The following is a 19017-nucleotide window of genomic DNA, read 5'->3' as shown; positions in this document are numbered from 1 at the left end:
CATACCAGACAATACCCTGGTAAACATTTTATGCACCATCTTCAAAACATCCACATCCTTCTGGTAGTGTGCTGACTGGAACTGCATGCGATATTCCAAGTGTGGCCTAACTATTGTTTGATAAAGCTACAGAATAACTTGTCAATCCTTATACTCAGTGTCCCTTCCAATGAAGGCAAGCATGCCATAAGCCTTTTTTACTGCTTTACCTCTCTGTGCTGCCACCTTCAGTGATCCGTGAACATGCACACCCAGATCTCTCTGCATATCAATACTCCAGAGGATTCTGCCATTCACTGTATAATTCCCACCTGTACATCACCTTTCAAAATGCATCACCTCACATTTGTCTGGATTAAGCTCCATCTGCCATTTTTCTATCCAAGCAGCCAACTGATCTATATCCTGCGGTATCCTGTGACAAACCTTCTCATTTTCCACAACTCTACCAATCTTTGTATTAACCGTAAACTTACTAAATAGACCAGCTATGCCCTCCTCCAATTCATTTATGTAGACCACCACTGAACCCTGTGGAACATCATGAGTCTCCACCCTCTATTCTGAAAACTATCCTTCCATCACTGTCCTCTGTTTCCTGTAACTAAGCCAGTTCTGTATTTAATGCGGGGAACATTTTAGAGAAGACACCTTGTTGCCAGCTCGTTACTGCAACTTGATCCAGTTCATTCAGAAAGAGAAAAAGGACAATGTGCAGATTGTTGAACAGGCCCCTGCACCTGGGCCTGAGGCAGGGGCCCAAGCTCCAACACACTGGCCTCACTTCACACCAACCTTCACACAGTGCGGGGTCATGAACTCAGGCCATCAATTCCTCTGGGACCAGGACAGAATGAGAGTGTAGGGGGAATGTCCAAGAGTCAATAAGGATTAAAGCAAGATGGAGAGAGTGTGTTGGAAAGTGTTCAATGGAGGAAACATACTTTGTGATACCAAACATGCTTTGTGATACCCAATACTGACATAGTTCACGTATATCATAGAATGAAAAAAAGCACAATCTGGAGACAATCAAAAATCACACCAAAGTACTCCGTTTGGATATATCATAGCATGCAGGGCATTTTCACTGTGATGCGATAAGTATCCTGGTCCGAAAGCTGTTCTCTTTTTTTTCTCTCTCTCTCCCCACGATTCTCCAGATGGAGCCGGTTAGATCCTCTCAAAGCCCCAGTTTATTTGTACTGTTCAGTAATGTGGGGATGTCGATGGTGGACTGGGGTACACCTGATAAAGGAACAGCGTTTCGGAAGCTTGTGATTTAAAATGAACCTGTTGGTTAGAACCTGCTTTTGTGTGACTTCTGACTTTGTATTGTTCGGGCAGAGAGACACAACTGCCTTCTAGTAACTATAGAGTACTTGCACAGCAGCTGAGGATTATGGGTAATGACTCTTTCCATTAGCCATGAATAAACCTACATTCATTCCAGTCGATTCCAGTGAGAATGATCTATCAGTTGCTTCCCAGATATTACATGGCTCACCACTGCCATCTCCAGGACAATTCGGGAAGGGCAACAAATAACCGACACGTCAACGCCCACCCCCACCCCATCCCAGGAGAAATCAAAATAAATGGCATACAATTCAAATGATCAAACTGGTGAGGCTTGAATTCATCTCTTTGAAAGACTAGAGCCTCGGCCAGAAACAGAGCCATGACATGGGTGACCCTGGTTTGTCAGACTGAAAGGTGGAGTGTCCTTTGGATTATCACTGGCATCAGCAAAAAATGAATTACACTCAAAGATCTAACAAACAGCTGTCAAAGCGTGCCCCAAACTGCAGAGAACAGCACTTGAGGCATCGCGTCCACATCTCCATCCTTGCTCGTTGCCCTTCCCTAACTGTTGAGCGGTGGTGGTGAGCCATGAGTTTCTTGAAGAGGATCTGACAGAGGGACAAGGTGATGTCCTCGGCCTGAGCACAACTGCCTGACCAGCTGTGCTTTCCCAGCCCCACACTTCTCGACTCCAAGCACAACTATCCCTCAGGAGAATGAGCTGTGACACAGGAGGAAACGTGGGAGTGTTGGAAAGGCACCGACAGCCTGGTCAGCCTGCAGAGGGGCAGAAACAGATTTGATGAATGAGATGATATCGTCTGAGCTGAGATGCAGACTCAGGCTTTCAGAGCCACACAGTTTACATTGTTACTGACCGTGGCTCCATGGGCAATGCTCCTGCCTCATCGTCAAAATGGTCATCGGATTGAAAGCCACCTCAGAAATGAGAGCACAGAATCCAGGCTGAGACCGAGGTGCACTGCTGAAAGTTGCACAGTCTCTGGCTCCACCATTTGACGCTCCACCACCACCACACCCTGACCACCCCCATCCCCACCTCAGGGGGTTCGACAAGATCCCATTCTGAAGAGATTCCCTCGGGTATCCTGCTCGCTATTCAACGAGTGCCAACAAAACAGACATGTCTCGTCATTCGTTTACTGTCTGCGGGACCTCACCATCTTGTCCGGGAACGTGACTGCTCTGTGCTCACAGCTTTGACTATTCTGAGATGATTAAAAAAAAACTGCACCAACAAGAGTTCTTTCCTCATTATCATGTAAAAGGGAGGAGTTAATATTTGGGGTTCAGTGATGTTTTATCAAAAAAGCAGCAACATTTTATTTTATTTCATTTTAGGTTGTTTTATATTATTTTATTTAAATTTTGTTTATCAAATTTTAGCCCGCTTGTTTGGCACCACTTCCACACATATCCATTCCCTCCACACCAACATTCAGTAACATCTGTGTGTACTATCTACAAGATGCATTGCAGAAATTCACCAAAGGTCCTGAGACAACACCTTCTAAACCCATGATTACTTGAATCAAGAAGGACAAGGGCAGCATCACCCCAGCAAGTTCCTCTCCAAGCCATTCACCAGTTTGACTTGGAAACATCATCACTGGGTCAGAATCCTGGAATTCCCTTCCTAAGGACATTATGAGTCTACCTCCAGCACACAGACTGCAGCGGTTGAAGAAGGCAGCTCAGCACCATCTTGTCCAGGACAATTAAAGATGGACAGTAAAAACGCTGGGAAAATTAAGAGTAGGCATGATTTGGGACCAGAAAGTGAGACTGTGATGTCTCAGTTATTCCTGGACATTGGTGTGATCACATCTCAAATACTGTATTGTGTGTAGTTTTGGTCTCCTTATTGAAGGAAGAATATAAATGCATTGGAGGTGGTTCAGATGAGTTTTACCCGATTGATCGCTGGAATGAGGGGGCTGTGAGATGAGAAAGATTGGAAAGGCTGGCCTTGTTCTCGCTGGGGTTTAGAAGAGTGAGGGGTTTTCCTGTCCCACAGTATTCTGCAAGTATCTGCCTCCCTCGTGTGTCGTACCCTCCTGCCCCTTACTACACATGGAATTGAACTGTGCAGTCCTGAGGCCTATAACTTCCTTCTGGAACTAGGTCTCCAGGTATCTCTGGCACTCCCTGATATATCACTGCTTTTTCAATTCAGCCTTCATTCCAAACTCCCTGAATGGGAGGTCCTGTCGTTTTATACATCCACTGCAGATGTATGTACCCTGAATCATTTCAATGCAATAAAGAAATGTTGATCTTACTGACAACTGAAAAATATCCATTCCTTCATTGGTCCAGTAATTGTCTTCAATCTCTGTTTTGAAGTTTCAGTACTTTCCATTTATTAACCTCCCCTAATGGACATGTCCTGAAGCAGTCTATTTACACATTCCCTCACACGAAACAATTTCCAGATTCCTATTTTCTTGTTTACCATTTTGTTTCATTCAAACCAAGTGCATGTGCAGGCTCCCAGCAGCTGAAGTGACAGTTCCAAACCACTTTGGAAAAGCAAAGGTGGACTCCTTCCCTGAGTTCACCAAACTCCCACACTGACCAAACTCCCCAGCATTCCCCTCTGTGCTGGCTGCACTCAGTGCGAGCTGCAGTATATAAGCTGCCCTGTATTTATATTGCTTCTGATTTATATCACTCCATTCTGAAGTGCTGTTGTTCAGGATCTGGGTTAAGCTCACTCATTTCTCAATTGAAAGCTTCCTTCTTTCAGCCTGAAAGAGACTTTACATTTGCAACCAGCAAATGGGACTTCAATGTTGGAATCTGTTTTCAGGATTGATGGGCTCGATGGTTTGATTCCATGAAATAACCTCGTCTAATCTCTTCAGGGGTCAACGTTTCAGGTGTAATCCTTCTTCAGGAAGGGGGAGGGTAGGTGTCAGGGGAGTTACAGATAAAGGGGTGGGTGGGAGCGAGGTGGTGAGGTGAGGATAGATTGAGAAAGATAGAGAGTATGACCTGATTGGTCGATGGGAGAGATGAATCCAGAATTATCCCTCCCTTCGATCAACCATGTCCTACCCTCGGCCTGTCTCCACCTATCCCCACCTAACCACCCTGCCCCCACCACTCCCTTTATCTGCAGCTCCCACCCACCCCACTTCCTGAAGAAGGTTTACACCCAAAACGTCGATTTCTCCACCTCCTGATGCTGCCAGTCTTGCTGTGTTCTCCCAGCCTCCTGCTTGTCAACCTTGGATTCCAGCATTTGCAGTTTGTCTCTAATCTCTTCAGGGGCCAGGATGAGTGTGAGGAGATTGGGTTTTGATGGAACTACCCACAGACTGAAGTCAAAAAAAGCAAAGTAAGAAAGGAAAGTGGATCAAATTCGAGAGAGCAAATTGTGAGCAAAAAGAAATTGTTACCAGTTTAGCAAATGCAAAGGAGAGAGTGACAACATTGAATTCCTTCTGGCGTCATCCTCTGTGTCCGAACATTTCACAGAGCCAGCTCCACATCCTTCCATTGGCTTGTCATTGAGAGGCAACAGTTCCCTTCCCACAGCCCTTTTTAAAATGTCCTGTCCCAGGGAATCACTGAGGCAGAGAATACTTCACCTTTTCTGGGAAAGATAGAGAAATATAGGGTGCCAAGGAGCAGTTTCTCTGCCTTCAGGGTCTGACAGAAGGATGTGTGTAGTGTGTGGATTCTGGAGACAGACAACTGAGATATTCCTCACTCCCATCAACACGACTTTATTCTAACAACAGTTTCTATTCTTCATTATAAAGTACCAGTTTCAGACTAGACATTTCACATCCAACCCCCATTTCCCCACATTGGAATCAAGAACCAAACTTGCCCCATCTCAGGATTGTCCTCTGAATGTGGTGTCAGTGTGCTAATGCTGTGTTTGAATGAAAGAGCCACAGTGGAATCTGGGACTGAATCCAAGGGGTTTCTGAGCCACCAGCAGCCTCCCCGCTGTGTGAGGGTCTGTTTGGATAAGATTTCAGCCCCATTGGTTCCCACTATACTAAAGCTCTAGAATGAGATTACTGGGGTCACATGTGGACTAAGGAATGCAACAATCAGGTCAATGATCTGCTCTGTAATCCACCCTGAGCCCTGGATGACTCTCACTGAGATGGCCCCAGGGGCTACAGAATATGGCAGCAGAAAGTGGAACCAGTTTATCATTGACTGCCCTCCCCAGCCGTGACTCCCAGACTCCCCAGATTTAACATTCTCAATCTGACTCCAGGGACAAACAGGACCAATGCATCGCACTTTAAGAGTGAAGAAAACCCAAGTCTAATTTAAGGAATATTTATTTCCCAAAACCTGTGAAATTGTTATTCTGAGTAACAAGATGCTGCTGATCATATTCATCAATGCAGGGTTCCCAGTAGCTCTGGCTATTCCCAAAGCACACACGAGACAGAGACTGAATCTTCTTGATCTTTATTCCCTTTTCCAGATTTACGTTGACAGAAAAAAGACTGCAATTAACAGCCCAGACAGAGGAAGCTACTCAAAATCACAGCCACAATGGAGCTTGAGGAAAACACTTGTGGAGATTTTCTCAATAACCTGAGAATCCTGTCCCTTTAAGTCGTGACAGAAGCTTAAATTCGAACTGACGGCTGAGCAGGAAGGAGATCTGGTTTACTGAAGCAGAAATTTCAGAGGTTCACATTGTTTTGTACAGCTGATAGTTTTCAGCATCTTCGAGAGGTTTTACTTGGCATCACAAGTCATCACTGTCCCCATAAAACGATCCCAGGACAGGTTCGGCATGGGGTTTGATACAGAGTAAAGCTTCCTTTTGATGATCCCAATGACCTGCCTTCACCCTTGAACCTCAGAAATGTCACTGAGCCAATCCCAAGAAGGAAGAGAGTTGAAATTCAGTGCTGACAATGACCTTTGTCCTGCCAGCTCAGCCCTGTTCTATTTAAAGTTGTGTCTCCTCTGTGGACTGTCTCAAACACTCTACACACATTCTGATCTCCTGATGCTCTTGCTGAGGGGCGAGGGGAGGGTCACGTGGGTGAGGGCACAGGAGAACCGAGCGTTGGACTCCCAGTCAGACCCAGAGAGAGTCAGCAGGCTGCTGACACTGTAGGTGCTGTCCGAAGCTCGCAGGTAGTTGCTGGTCTGAACCCCGTCCGAAATGACTGCACCATCCTTCTTCCACTGCACCTCCAGCTCATCGGGATAGAAGTGATTGGCAAGGCACACCAGGGTGGCAGTGCCCTTGGCATTGACCTGCTCTTGGGAGGGGGGCAGCAGGGTGAGCTTGGGCTGAGAGTTTTCACGGCCTGAAAGACAAGACAAACAATTTTAATCCCTGCCATTCAAAGGGACTTCAAAAACTCTGAACATTCACTGGCAAAACAATCCATTTGAACATTTGTAGTTAATACCTAACAGACCCCATAAAAGGACAGGACCTTTTAAAATTGCTTCTTGGGATGGGACTGTCACTGACAGGGCGAGCATTTATTGCCCATCCCTAATTGCCCCTGAGAGGGTGATGGTGAAAAAGAAGGGGCAGTTTTGGATCATTCTTTCCTGAATGAATGTCGGCAGCTAGAAGGGCACTCAATGGGGGAGCATTTCAGTGACAGTGATCAGAACTCAGTGAGATTGAGAGTCGGGATGGAAATGGAGAACCACGGAGCAAGTGTAAAAGTTTTCATTTGGGAACAAACCATTTTACTGAACTGGGCAGGGATTGGGTAAAAGTGGCTGAAAGACAAAATGCAGGGGTGAAATTTATCAGGACCTGAGGAAAGCAAAGAGCAAACAAGATGAAATGTGTCCAAATGAAGTCAGGGAAATCCCAGTGATGTTTTATAATCACAGAAAGAACAAGAGAATGAAGGAATGTATGAGGCCCATTCGAGAGCAGGAAGGGAACTTGTGTGCAGTGGTGGGAGATGGAAGTTCCTCGTGAAAACGTTTGGTCTGTTTTCACAAAAGAGAGGGACATATATAGCAGTAACTGTAGTTCAGGAGGAGAACTGTGCACTATTGGAACAGCATCTTTCACATCTGAAAGACTCCCAGTTCATCCAATGAAAAGAAAGATCCATGCTGTCCTAAAGATATTTGCAGACAGTGTGGGACTTGTTTGAAATGTGGTCACTGTTGTAATGTAGGAAATATGGAAGCCAGATTGTACACAGCAAGATCCCACAAGCAACAGTGAACCACAAACATTTTTGAGTGATGTTTGTTCAGGAATAAGTATCAGCCTGAATACGATTCAAAGAGAAAGTAACTAGAACAGTTCGATTGAAAATGAGAAAATGAAAGTCAAAGGAGGAAATAGGATTACTGGTTAGTGATGGAATTGATTGTTACTAGAAAATAAAAGGAAAGGGACAGAGTATTGTGAATGTCATATTGTACTGAGGAAACTTAAAAGTGCAGGGAAGAACAATATAGAACAAGCTTAAAGGTTTTGTCTCTTAACACATGAACCATTCGGAATAATGTAGACAAAGTGGTACCACACAAACCAAGGGAAATCAAGTTTGTGAGGAATTTAAACTAACTAAAGAAGGTAGGAGCTCAGGAGAAGTTATTAAAGTATCCAGACCAAGTAATAGGATCGAGATTATGGAAAGGATCAGGAATCGAACTTGAGGCACCGCAGGGTGGAATGGTCGATCAGTGGTTCGCACTGCTGTCTCACAGCTTCGGAGACACAGACTCAATTCCAATTGACTGTCTGTGTGGGATTTACTCATTCTACCCCTGAAAACTTGGGTTTCCTCCCATTGTCACAAAGCTGTTTCGGTCAGGAGAATTATCCATGGGAATTGTAGGGTGGGTGGGGTGCTTTTTGGAGGGTCAATCTGGGCTGAATGGCCTGCTTCCACACTGTAGGGATTCTGTGATTTCTAAAGGAGATAACTATGAGAAGGAGGCAGTCAGTGTATGACTGAGGGTGTTGTACGAGATGCATCGAGTATATGAAACAAGGTAAATGAGCCTGTAGTGCAGGGACGTGGCTGCAAGGGGATCAGGGCTGGGAACTAAATATCCACGGATGCACATCCTATTGAAAGGAAATGTGAGGGGATAGTGGGTCAAGTGTGAAGGAGGAACTGAAGGTAATCCTTGTTAGTCAGGAAATGGTCTTGGGGAGATTGATGGTATCAAAACTTGTAAGTCCCCGGGGGCCAGCAAGTCATCAGAGTATTTAAGAAAGTGGGTGTAGAAATAGTGGACACATTGTTGATCATTTCCAACATTCTGTCGACTCTGACAGAGTTCCAGTGGACTGGACAGTATCCAGTGTAACTCCACTTTTTAATAAAAGGAGGGAGAGTGAAAATGAGGAATTATACATGAGGAAAATGCTGGAGTCAGTTATTAAAGATACAGTAACCGAGCATTTGGAAAGCAGTGACAGGATCGGTCCAAGTCAGCATGGATTTACTAAAAGGAAATCAGGCCTGACACATCTTCTGGAAGGTTTTGAGGATGTGATCAGTGGAGAATGGACAAGGCTGAATCAATGAACAACAAAAATTGATGAAAAAGTTCAGCAGGTCTGGCAGCATCTGTGGATAGCAATCGAAGTTAACATTTCAGATTGAGTGACCCTCCCTCAGGACCCAGTGGATGTTGTGTTCTGGACTTTCAAAAGGCTTTTGACAAGGTCCCATACAAGAGATTAGTGAGCAAAATTAAACCTCATGGTATTGGAGGTAATGTATTGACATGGAGAGAGAACTCGTTGGCAGATAGAAAGCAGAGAGTTGGAATAAATGGGTCCTTCTCAGAGTGGCAGGCAGTGATGAGTGGGGTACCACAGGGTTCAGTGCTGGGACCCCAGCTGTTCACAATATACATAAATGATATGGACAAAGGAATTGAATGCAATCCCTCCAAATTTGCAGATGACACTCAGCTGGGTGGCAATGTGTGCTGTGAGGAGAATGTTAAGAGGCTGCAGAGTGACTTGGACAGGCTGGCTGAGTGGACAAATACTTGGCAAATGCAATATAATTTGGGTAAATGTGAGATTTTCCACTTTGGTGGTAAAACAGGAAGTCAGATTATTAGTGAATGGTGAAAGTTTAGGAAAAGGTGAGGTGCAATGAGAGTTGGGTGTCATGGTGGAACAGTAACTGAAAGGGGGCATGCAGGTGCAGCAGGCAGTGAGGAAAGCTAATGGCATGCTGGCCTTCACAGTGAGAGGATTTGTGTATTGGAGAAAGGATGTCTTGCGGAATTAAGGCCTCATCTTGAGTATTATGTGCAGGTTTGGTCTCCTAGTCTGAGGAAGGACATTCTTGCTATTGAGGGAGTCCAGCGAAGGTTCACTGGAAGGGAAGGGACAGCAGGACTGACATATGAGGAAAGACTAGATCAACTGGGCTTGTACTCACTGGGATTTAGAAGAATGAGAGGAATCTCACAGAAACATATAAAACCCTGATGGGATTTGACAGGCTTGATGCTGGAAGAATGTTCTTGATATTAGGAAATTCCAAAACTCGGGGTCACAGTCGAAGATTAAGGGTTAAGTTATTCCGATGTTGTGAACCTGTGGAATCAAGGGATATGGGGGTGGAGTGGGAATAGGATAATGAGATTGGGTAATCAGCCATGATCATATTGAACGGTGGTGCAGACTCAAAGGGCTGAGTGGCCGATTCCTGCAGCCATTTTCAATGTTCTATGTTTCTAATGATAGGTACATGTGAAGGGGGTGGGAGTAGGGTGAGGGAGGAGCAGGTTTACCCTGTCAGGACGAACTGAAATTACATCGACAGCAAGAGGAAATATGGATTTGGAAAGCATAGAATCTGTGTGAGTCAACTTCAGGACCCACAAAATAGCAAAGGGCTTGATGGGAATTATGTACAAGTCTCCTCTCAGTAGTCGGGATGTGGATCAGAAAATAAATCAGGAGATAGAAAACGCATGTAAGAAAGGGATTATTACAATAATCATGGGGACTGCAATATGCAGGTGGACTGGGAAAGTCAGGTTGGGAATGGATCTCAAGGAAAGGAATTCATGCAATGTCTAAGAGATACTTTTTTTGGAAAAGCTTGTGGTAGAGCCACTAGGAAACAGATAATTCCGGATTTAGTGATTCCGGAGGCAGCCCTGATTGGGGAGCTGAAGGTGAGTGAACCCTGAGGAGGGCAGTGACCATAATGTGATACAATTCACCCTGCAGTTCGAGAGGGAGAAGCTGGGAATTATATGCAATAATATCAATGAGCAAGTTAGACAAAGGAGAGCCAATGGACATGATCTGTTTGCGTTTCCAGAAGGCCTTTGACAAGTTGCCATACAGGAGGCTGCTAAACAACATAAGAGCCCATGGGGTTTGGAACCCAGTACTGACATGGACAGAGAGTGGAAATAAATGGGTCTTTTGCAGGATGGCAGCTGGTGCCTCATGCAGTTCAGCAGGGGGCAGTGTTGGGACCTCAGCTATTCATGTAACAATTAATTATATATTAACGATCTGGGATAAGGAACTGAGGGCATTGTTCCTAAATTTGCTGATAACACAAAGATGAGGGGAGGGACAGAGGGAGTTGAGGAACCAGAGAGGCTGCAGAAGGACTTGGAAAGACTCAGAGAGCGGGCAAAGAAGTGACAGATGGAATACAAAGTGGGAAAGTATGAGGTTATGCCCTTAGGTTGGAAGAATAGAGACTCAAACTGTTTTCTAAATGGGAAAATTTGGAATTCTGAAACATAAAGGGACTTAGGAGTCCTCTTTCAGATTTCACTTAAGGTTAATATGTCAGTTCAGTTGGCAATTAGGAAGACAAATGCAATGTTAGCATTCATTTCAACTGAGTTAGAATACAAGAGCAGGTGTGTCCTGCTGAGGCTGTATGAGACTCTGGTCAGACTGCATTTGGAATATTGTGAACAGTTTTGGGACCTGTATCTAAGGAGGGATGTGCTTGCATTGGGGGAGATCCAGAGGAGGTTTATGAGAATGACCCTGGGGGTGACAGCCTGGTCTGTTGAGGAGAGATTGAGGACTGTGGATGTGTACTTGATAGAGTTCTTAAGGACATGCGGAGATCATATTGAAACTTACAGAATACTGAGAGGCCTGAATAGAGTGGGCAGGGATGAGATGTTTCCACCAGTAAGAGAAACATGGACCAGAGGGCACAGCCACAGAATTTAGGGATAATCCATTAGGACTGAGATGAGGAGGAATTTCTTCTGCCAGAGGGTGGTTAATCTGTGGAACTCATGCTGTGGAGGTGTTTCGGACGGACATTGATAGGTTCCTGATTGGGAAGGCGATCAAAGATAATGGGAAGAAGGCAGGAGAATGTTCGTGAGAAACACGTCAGCCATGCCCAAACGGCACAGCAGTCTTGATGGGCCGAATGGCCTAATTCTGCTCTGTTATCATATTGTCTTTTGAACAGACTCTGCCAAACCCTGGAACACTGAAAAGCCTGGATTTGAGCCCAGCTGGAGCTGTTTGTCATCAGAACTTTATCAAGGGATAACCAGGGAGTGGTGAGAGTGTGCACCCTGTTCCATGTGGGAACTTCAGGATGCTTCCCAGCTCCTGGAATACCATGAATACAGGAAGTGTGGTCAGTGACAGCAGTTGGAGCTCTGGGTTTCGGAGCTTGAGCAGCAGCTGGTGTCAGTGTGGAGCATCTGTGAGGCTGAGAGCTCCGTGGAGAGCACGTTTCTAGATGTGGTCACTCTGCAGCTTCAGAGTATGCAGGGAGAGAGGGAATGGGGGAGCAGCAGACAGTCCAACAGGACTATGCCGCTAGTACAGGAATCCCCTGAGTGCATCCCACTCTCCAACCAGGATTCAGTTTGGAATCCTGATCAGAATGATGGTTCATCTGGGGAGTGCAGCCGGAGCCAAGTCCATGGCACCACGGGGGGCTCAGCTGTACAGGGAGGCACAAGGAAGACTGGAAGAGCGATAGTGAGAGGAGATTCGAGAGTGAGGGGAATCGGTAGGTGTTTCTGCAGCTACAGATGGGATTCCAGGATGGTGTGTTGTCTCCCACCCTGAGGGTGAGGGGGAACAGGCAGCAGTTGTGGTCTCAGTGACAGAGGGAGAAAGGGGATGTGGTCCTGCAGTCAGAATTTAGGGAGCTCTGGAGGCAATTAGCAACAGCAGCTCAAAATTGTGAATCTCTGGACTACTCCCAGTGACCAATGCAAGTGAGGATGGGAACAGAAGGATAAGGCAGGGTGTATCTGAGGCTGGAAAGGTGGTCCAGTGGGAGCGTTTGAGATTATTGGGACATTGGGAATGACTTTGTGGGAGATGTGACCTCTATAGACCAGATGGGTTGCTCCTGAACAGAACTGAGCTCCTTGTGGGGTGATTTGCTGGTGCTGTTGGAGAGGGTTTAAATGAACATGGAAGGGGGGGCTGCGGGAACCAGGAGGAAATATCAGGGAGGAACACCAAGGAAAACAGAATCATGCAAGAGATAGATACTCTTAAGTAAGGAATAGTAACTTTCTTGGCCGGGTCACAGTGAGGGAGAGAGTAATAATTTCTAAATCCAACTAACTGTGTGCATGTATGGGCCTGCGTGGAGTATGGGGAGTAAGATTGGGGAGTTACAGACGCATATTACCAAGTGGAAGTCTGGTGTTGTTGCTCTTACAGATGAGGCTCAAATGAGGACAGGACTGGGTGTTAAATATTCCTGGATACAAGGTGTTCAATAAAGATAGGAAAAGGGGAAGAAGGTGTGGGATTGGTTAAGATCGGTGCAGAGCTGGAGAAAGAGGATATCCCAGAGGGGTCAAGGGCAGAATGGATTTGGTTTGAGATAAGGAACAAAAAAGGTGCAATCAGGTTGTTCAGTGCAGTCTGTCGGTCACCAACTAGAGGGAAGGATGTAGAGGAAGAAATCTGCAAGAAATTCACAGCACACATTTGGGTAACTTTAATTATCAGAATATAGAATGAAATCGGAGCAGTGTGAAGGGCAGAGAGGGGCCAGAGTTGTGAGAGTGTGCTCGGGTGAATTTTCTCCAACCGTGTGTTCCCATTCCAATCAGAAAGGAAACTCTGCCAGACCTGGATCTTGGGAATGAGGAGGCCCATGTAGATCAAGTATCAGTGAGAGGACATTTAGGGAATTGTATCACAAGGATTAGGGAGACAGTGGAAAAGGACAAAGGACATTCCAGAGTAAAGTCATGACCATGGATCATATCCCATGGATCACCTCCAAATGTCTCACTCTTAGAATTTTCATATTTTATTTTAAAACAGAATATAAATGAGTTACCAATCTAATATTTTGCCGCAGTATTTATGGTTGAGAAGGACATCGAAGTGAAGGAAATTCGGGAAATAAATGTTGATGTCTTGAGAAGAGTCCATATTACAGAAGAAGAGATGCTGTAATCTGTTCTTTAAACTCATAAAGGTAGATAAATCCCCAGGAGCTGATCAGCTCCATCCCAGTACTTTGTGGGAAGCTTGGGAAGAGACTTTGACACCCCTTGGTGAGACGTTTGTATTATCAGCAGCCACGGGTGATGTGCTGGAAGACTGGAGCATGGCTAATTTTGTGCTGATATTTAGGAAGGTCTGCAAGGAATACCCTGGGAATTATAGACCGGTGAGTCTGATAATGGTAAGTTGTTGGAGGGGATTTTGACAGACAGGATCTAAATGCATTTGGAAAGACAAGGATTGATTAAGGATAGTCCACATGACTTTGCCAGTGGGAAAACATGTCTCACAAATTTGATTGAGTTTTTTGAAGACATGACCAAGAAGATAGCTGAGAGCAGAGTGGTAGACATTGTCTACATGGACTTTAGCAAGACTTTTGACAAGGTGCTGCATGGACAACTGGTTAGTAAGTTAGATCAAGTTGGATCCAGGGAAGCTAACTGATACAAAGTTGGCTTAATGGTTGGAGACAGAGAGTGGTGGTAGATAATGGTTTTCAGACTGGAAGCCTGTGACCAGCGATGTGGCAAAAGGATTGGTTCTGGGTTCATCATTGTTCATCATTTATAGAAACAAATTGAATGAGAATATAGGAGGCATGGTTTGTGAGTTTGCAGATGACACTAACATTGGTAGTTTCATGGACAGTGAAGAAGGCTATTTGAAAGTACATTTACATTACACATTGAGATAATAAGGAGGTGTTACATTTTGGTACAAAAACCAGGCCAGGGCGAACACAGTTAATTGTGGGGCCATGGGGAGTGTTGTCAAACAGGGAGACCAAGGGGTGGAGGCACATAGAGGATTGAAACTGGTGTCACATGGAGACAGGGTGGTGAAGAAAGCATTTGGTACAATTGCTTCTATCGGTCAGAGCATTACGTGTGGGAGTTGTTACGATTCTCCAAGGTATTGATCAGGCCCATTCCCAGTCACCCTGCTATTGGAAGGATGTCATTAAATTGGAAAGGGTGTAAAAAGGATGACAACGATGTCACCGAGACTGGAGGGTTTGAGTTATAAGGAGAGGCTGGTTAGGCCTGGGCTATTTCCCTTGGAAGGTCAGAGGCTGCTGGGTGACATTTTAGAGGTTTATAAAATGATAATGGGCATAGATAAGATGACTAGCTCAGGTTTATTCCCCAGAGTAAGGGAGTCCAAAACTAAACAGCAGAGGAGGTTTAAAGCAAGAGGGGAAAGATTCAAAAGGGACCTGAGGTGCATCTCGTTCACATAGAGGGTGGTGGGTGTATTGAATGAGCTGCCAGAGGAAGTCGTAGAGGTGAGTATGATAACAACATTTAAAAGTCATTTGAACAGGTACATGGACAGGAACGGTATGGGGGAAATTAGCGAAATGCAAGCAAATGGGACTACGGGAATAGATAAGGGGAATAATTCATGAAGGATGTGAATATTTTGGAGAAGGGGTAAAAAAATTCCCATAGAAGGTTCAGGGATGTGGAATGTCAGTTATGAACAAACTTTGGAGAAGTTTGGACTGTCTGCCTTGGAGAAGTGAAGGCTGAGAGGAAATTTTTTTGAGGAATTCAAAATCAGGAGGTGTCTGGCCAGAGGAAATATGGAACAAATGTTCCCACTCATGAAAGTATTGAGAAGGAGAGGGCACAGATTTAAAGTAATTAGTGAGAGAATCAAAAGTGAGATGAGGAAAAACATTTTCAGCCAGTGAGTGGTTAAGGTGTGGAATGCACTGCCTGAGAGTGTGGTGGAGGGAGCTTCAATTTAAACATTCCGAAGGGAATGAGACTGTTATTTGAAAAGGAACAATATGCAGGATGACAGGGAGAAGGCAGAGAATGACACTCAGTGAATTGCTCATTCGGAGAGTCGGTCCAGACAGGATGGATGGAACGGCCTCCGTGTGCACTGTAACAACTCTGTGATTGTGTGATTGAGCAGAGTTAAAGCTGGGGGAGGTGGGAGCTCGGTGTCTCACTGTGCTGCTGCTGCTGCTGCTGCTGCTGCTGCTGAGGTCAGTGAGATCAGAGACTGGGACAGGGAGCCAGAGCTCACATCAAACTCTGCCTGTGTCCGACACACTGAGACTGGCAGGAGGCTACTCACTGATTTCACTCCATGCTGCAGGAATGGGACCACAGGATGCAACTGGACAGAGCTCCTCCACACGGTGAGTAAAACTAATTGACTTATATCTTGCTGCTTAAAGGGACAATGGAACTAAAGAAATACAGCTGGACACCCTGTTAGACACAGTGCTCCTTCATCAACTATTTCATTCACTGCAGCTTCTCACTAATACCTTCAACAATTCAGCATTTGTGTTTTAGAAAGTGTGTTTCAGTATTGACAGGGTTAATAACGGAGGATTGACGTTTACTTACTCAGTCGGAGCTTGGTTCCTTTCCCGAACTATAGGGGGAGCTGCTATACTGCTGACAGTAATAGTCAGCGACATCCTCATTCTGAACGTTGCTGATTGTCAGGGTGAAACTGGTCCCTGAGCCCTTGCCGGTGAATCGATTGGAGACTCCTGTGAATCGATTTGTTGCTTGATAGATCAGGAGAGAGGGTTTCTGACCTTCTCGCTGCTGGTACCAGCTAACCCACTTGCTAACAGATTGACTGGCCGTACAGGTGATGGTTGCAGTGTGGCCCAGTCCCACTGACAGCACCGGGGGAGACTGGGTCATGGTGATGTCCCCACTGATACCTGAGGGATCAGAGAGAAACACAGTGAAGTCAGAACTGTCACAGAAAGAGCCTGTCAAATGAGAGATTGTTGGAGACACTGAGCATTCCTCTGGTTTCAGCATTTTTCCTTCAATCACAAGTCAGTGGAATTGAAGAGAAATGGAGAGCAGCTAAAGATTCAAGGTGGAAGGAGAGAGATTTGTACCTGCGACACAGAATGCCAGGGGCCAGATCAGCTGGATGTGTGAAATCATGGTGTGTGCTCCTGTCCCTGTGCCTGGTTCCTGATAAACTCTCCCTTCACTGGGCTCTGCTTTATAAAGCTGTAGCCTGTGAGAGTCTGACTGGGTGTTCCTCAGTATGTAAATGGCATCAGGCAGAGAGAGCCACGTCAGCCCCTCACACTTCCTCTTCTCTCTCTCTCTCTTTCTCACTGTCTCAGAGAGTCATTGATGTGAACAGCACTGAATGAGGCCATTTGGCCCATTGTATCTGTGCTGTTAAACAGCGATCTGATGACACTAATCCCATCCTCCAGCTCTTGGCCCATTACCCTAGAGGTTACAGCAACACAAGGGAATATCTAAACACTGCTCCAATGTCACGAGAGTTTGTGACTCAACCAGCCTTTCAGGCAGTGAGTTCCAGACTCTCACCACCCTCTGGGTGAAAACATTTCTCCTCAATTCCCCTCTCACTCTCCAATTTGACTGGGCCTGGACTCACTCAAGTTCAGAAGGATGAGATGGAATCTGATTGAAACATATAAAATTCTAACAGGGCTGGGCAGGGAGGAGGTTTCCCCTGGTTGGCGAGTCTGGAACCAGGGGACCCAGTCTCAGGGGGATACAGGATAGACCATTTAGGACTGAGATGAGGAAACATTTCTTCACTCAGAGGGTGGTCAACCTGTAGAATTCTCTACCACTGAATATATTCAAGAAAAGGAGAGAGATAATTGTTTTACATTTTAACAGCATGAAGGGAATGGGGAGAAAGCAGGAATATGGCTTTGAGAGAGAGGGTCAGCCATGATCATACTGAATGACAGAGCAGACTCAAAGGGCGAAATGGCCTGCTCCAGCTCCGAGTTTCTGTGTGTCCATGTCTGTGTTACCTTCAATCTCGGTCCCTGGTTACTGAGTCCTTTACTCATGTAAAAAGTGCCTTCCTACCCACACTATCACTGCCCCAAATAACCTTATACCCCTCTATCAGGTCCCCTCTCAGCCTTCACTGCTCCAAGGAAAACAACCCCAACCTTTCTAATCTTATCTCAAAGCTCACATTCAGGCAGCATTCTGGGAAATCTCCCCGTACCCTCTCAAGTACAATCACATCCTTCCCAGAATGTGGTGACCAGGACCTGTCCTCTTCTCTCTCTCTCTCTCTCTCTCTTTCTCTCTCTCTCTCTCTCTCTCTATCTCCCTTTCTGATTCACACCTTACACTTCTTTCTCTCTACCTCTATCTCTCTCTCTCCCCCACTGTTAATCTCTTTCATATTCTCTTTCTCTGTCTCAAAGCCACTCCCTCCAACTCATTCCCAGTTCCTCACTCCGTCTCATAATCTCTATTTCTGCATCTTTCTCTGTCTCCGTCACTCACTCCATCTCTCGCTATAATTGAAAGCATCCAAATGTTATCTGCCCCTCTCTATTCCTCCCTCTTTCTCTCCCTCCCTCCCTCTCTGCATCCCAATCTACAGTCTCTCTCCCTCCCTCTCTGGCATTCTGTCTCTAACCATACTCATATCTCTCTCTCTCTCTCTCTCACACATACACACACCCAACCCTATCCTCTCTCTCTTGATTCCCTTCAGTCTTGGTATCACACCCATTCTACCTCTTTCTCTCTCTCCATGCCGCTCAGTCACATCTTGTTTCTCTTTCTATCCCTCAACCTCACCATTTCTACCATCCTCTACCTCTCTCTTGGTCCCCTCACATATCTCACACTGTCTCAGATGCTCCTCCCTCTATCCCCGATCTCTCTCTCTCTTGCACACACACACACACATGCACACACACAGAAACCCTCTCGCTCTCTCTCTGTCTCGCTTCTCTCTCTTTCTGACAGTGTCCTGGGTGGTGACAGTTGAATGCAGGATAAATCTCCCTCTGCTCTGCACCACTAATGCACATTAACCCTTTCCCCCAGAAGGATGTATTTTCCTGGAGTAACTCCCCATTTCCCACATTGACCAGGGTTTGGCCTCGCTCAGGAAGACGGACAGATTCTTGTCAAAAGAAAGGCAATTCTGTGCTGTTGGCCTATTCTCACTGGGGACTGGTTTGGACACAAAGCTCATTCCATGAAGGCCCAGCAGAGAGAGGAGATCCTCAGGCCATCAGTGTGAGCTGGAGGGACAGGACAGACTCTGACCCACTGACCCATCCTGTCCATTCACAACATGTTCCAATCCCTTTCCCTTTCCTTCCACTTTCATGATGAGTCTCTGAATCAGGCTGTTTCACTGGGATGAGGGTTGGACTATCACACAGTTACAACAGAAAGGAACTGACCCCAATACCCAATAGCGACCAGTAAACATGGGCTTCCTTCCTG

General features: G+C 45.7%; 1 long non-coding RNA gene across 1 annotated transcript; it reads right to left on the bottom strand.

Moving 5' to 3' along the window:
* Positions 1-5752: 5752 nt before the first annotated feature.
* Positions 5753-16745, bottom strand: LOC148149323 (uncharacterized). Its single transcript, XR_015758264.1, has 3 exons — positions 16656-16745; positions 16141-16469; positions 5753-6629 (listed from the first exon to the last, which is right to left on the bottom strand). It is a non-coding gene; the product is annotated as an uncharacterized LOC148149323 (long non-coding RNA).
* Positions 16746-19017: the final 2272 nt, after the last annotated feature.

Source organism: Chiloscyllium plagiosum, unplaced genomic scaffold (genome assembly GCF_037043375.1).
Source record: "Chiloscyllium plagiosum isolate Xiang-an unplaced genomic scaffold, Cpla_swu_hap1 HiC_scaffold_9, whole genome shotgun sequence".
NCBI lineage: Eukaryota > Metazoa > Chordata > Chondrichthyes > Orectolobiformes > Hemiscylliidae > Chiloscyllium > Chiloscyllium plagiosum.
This window is presented reverse-complemented; position numbering and strand designations above follow the sequence as displayed.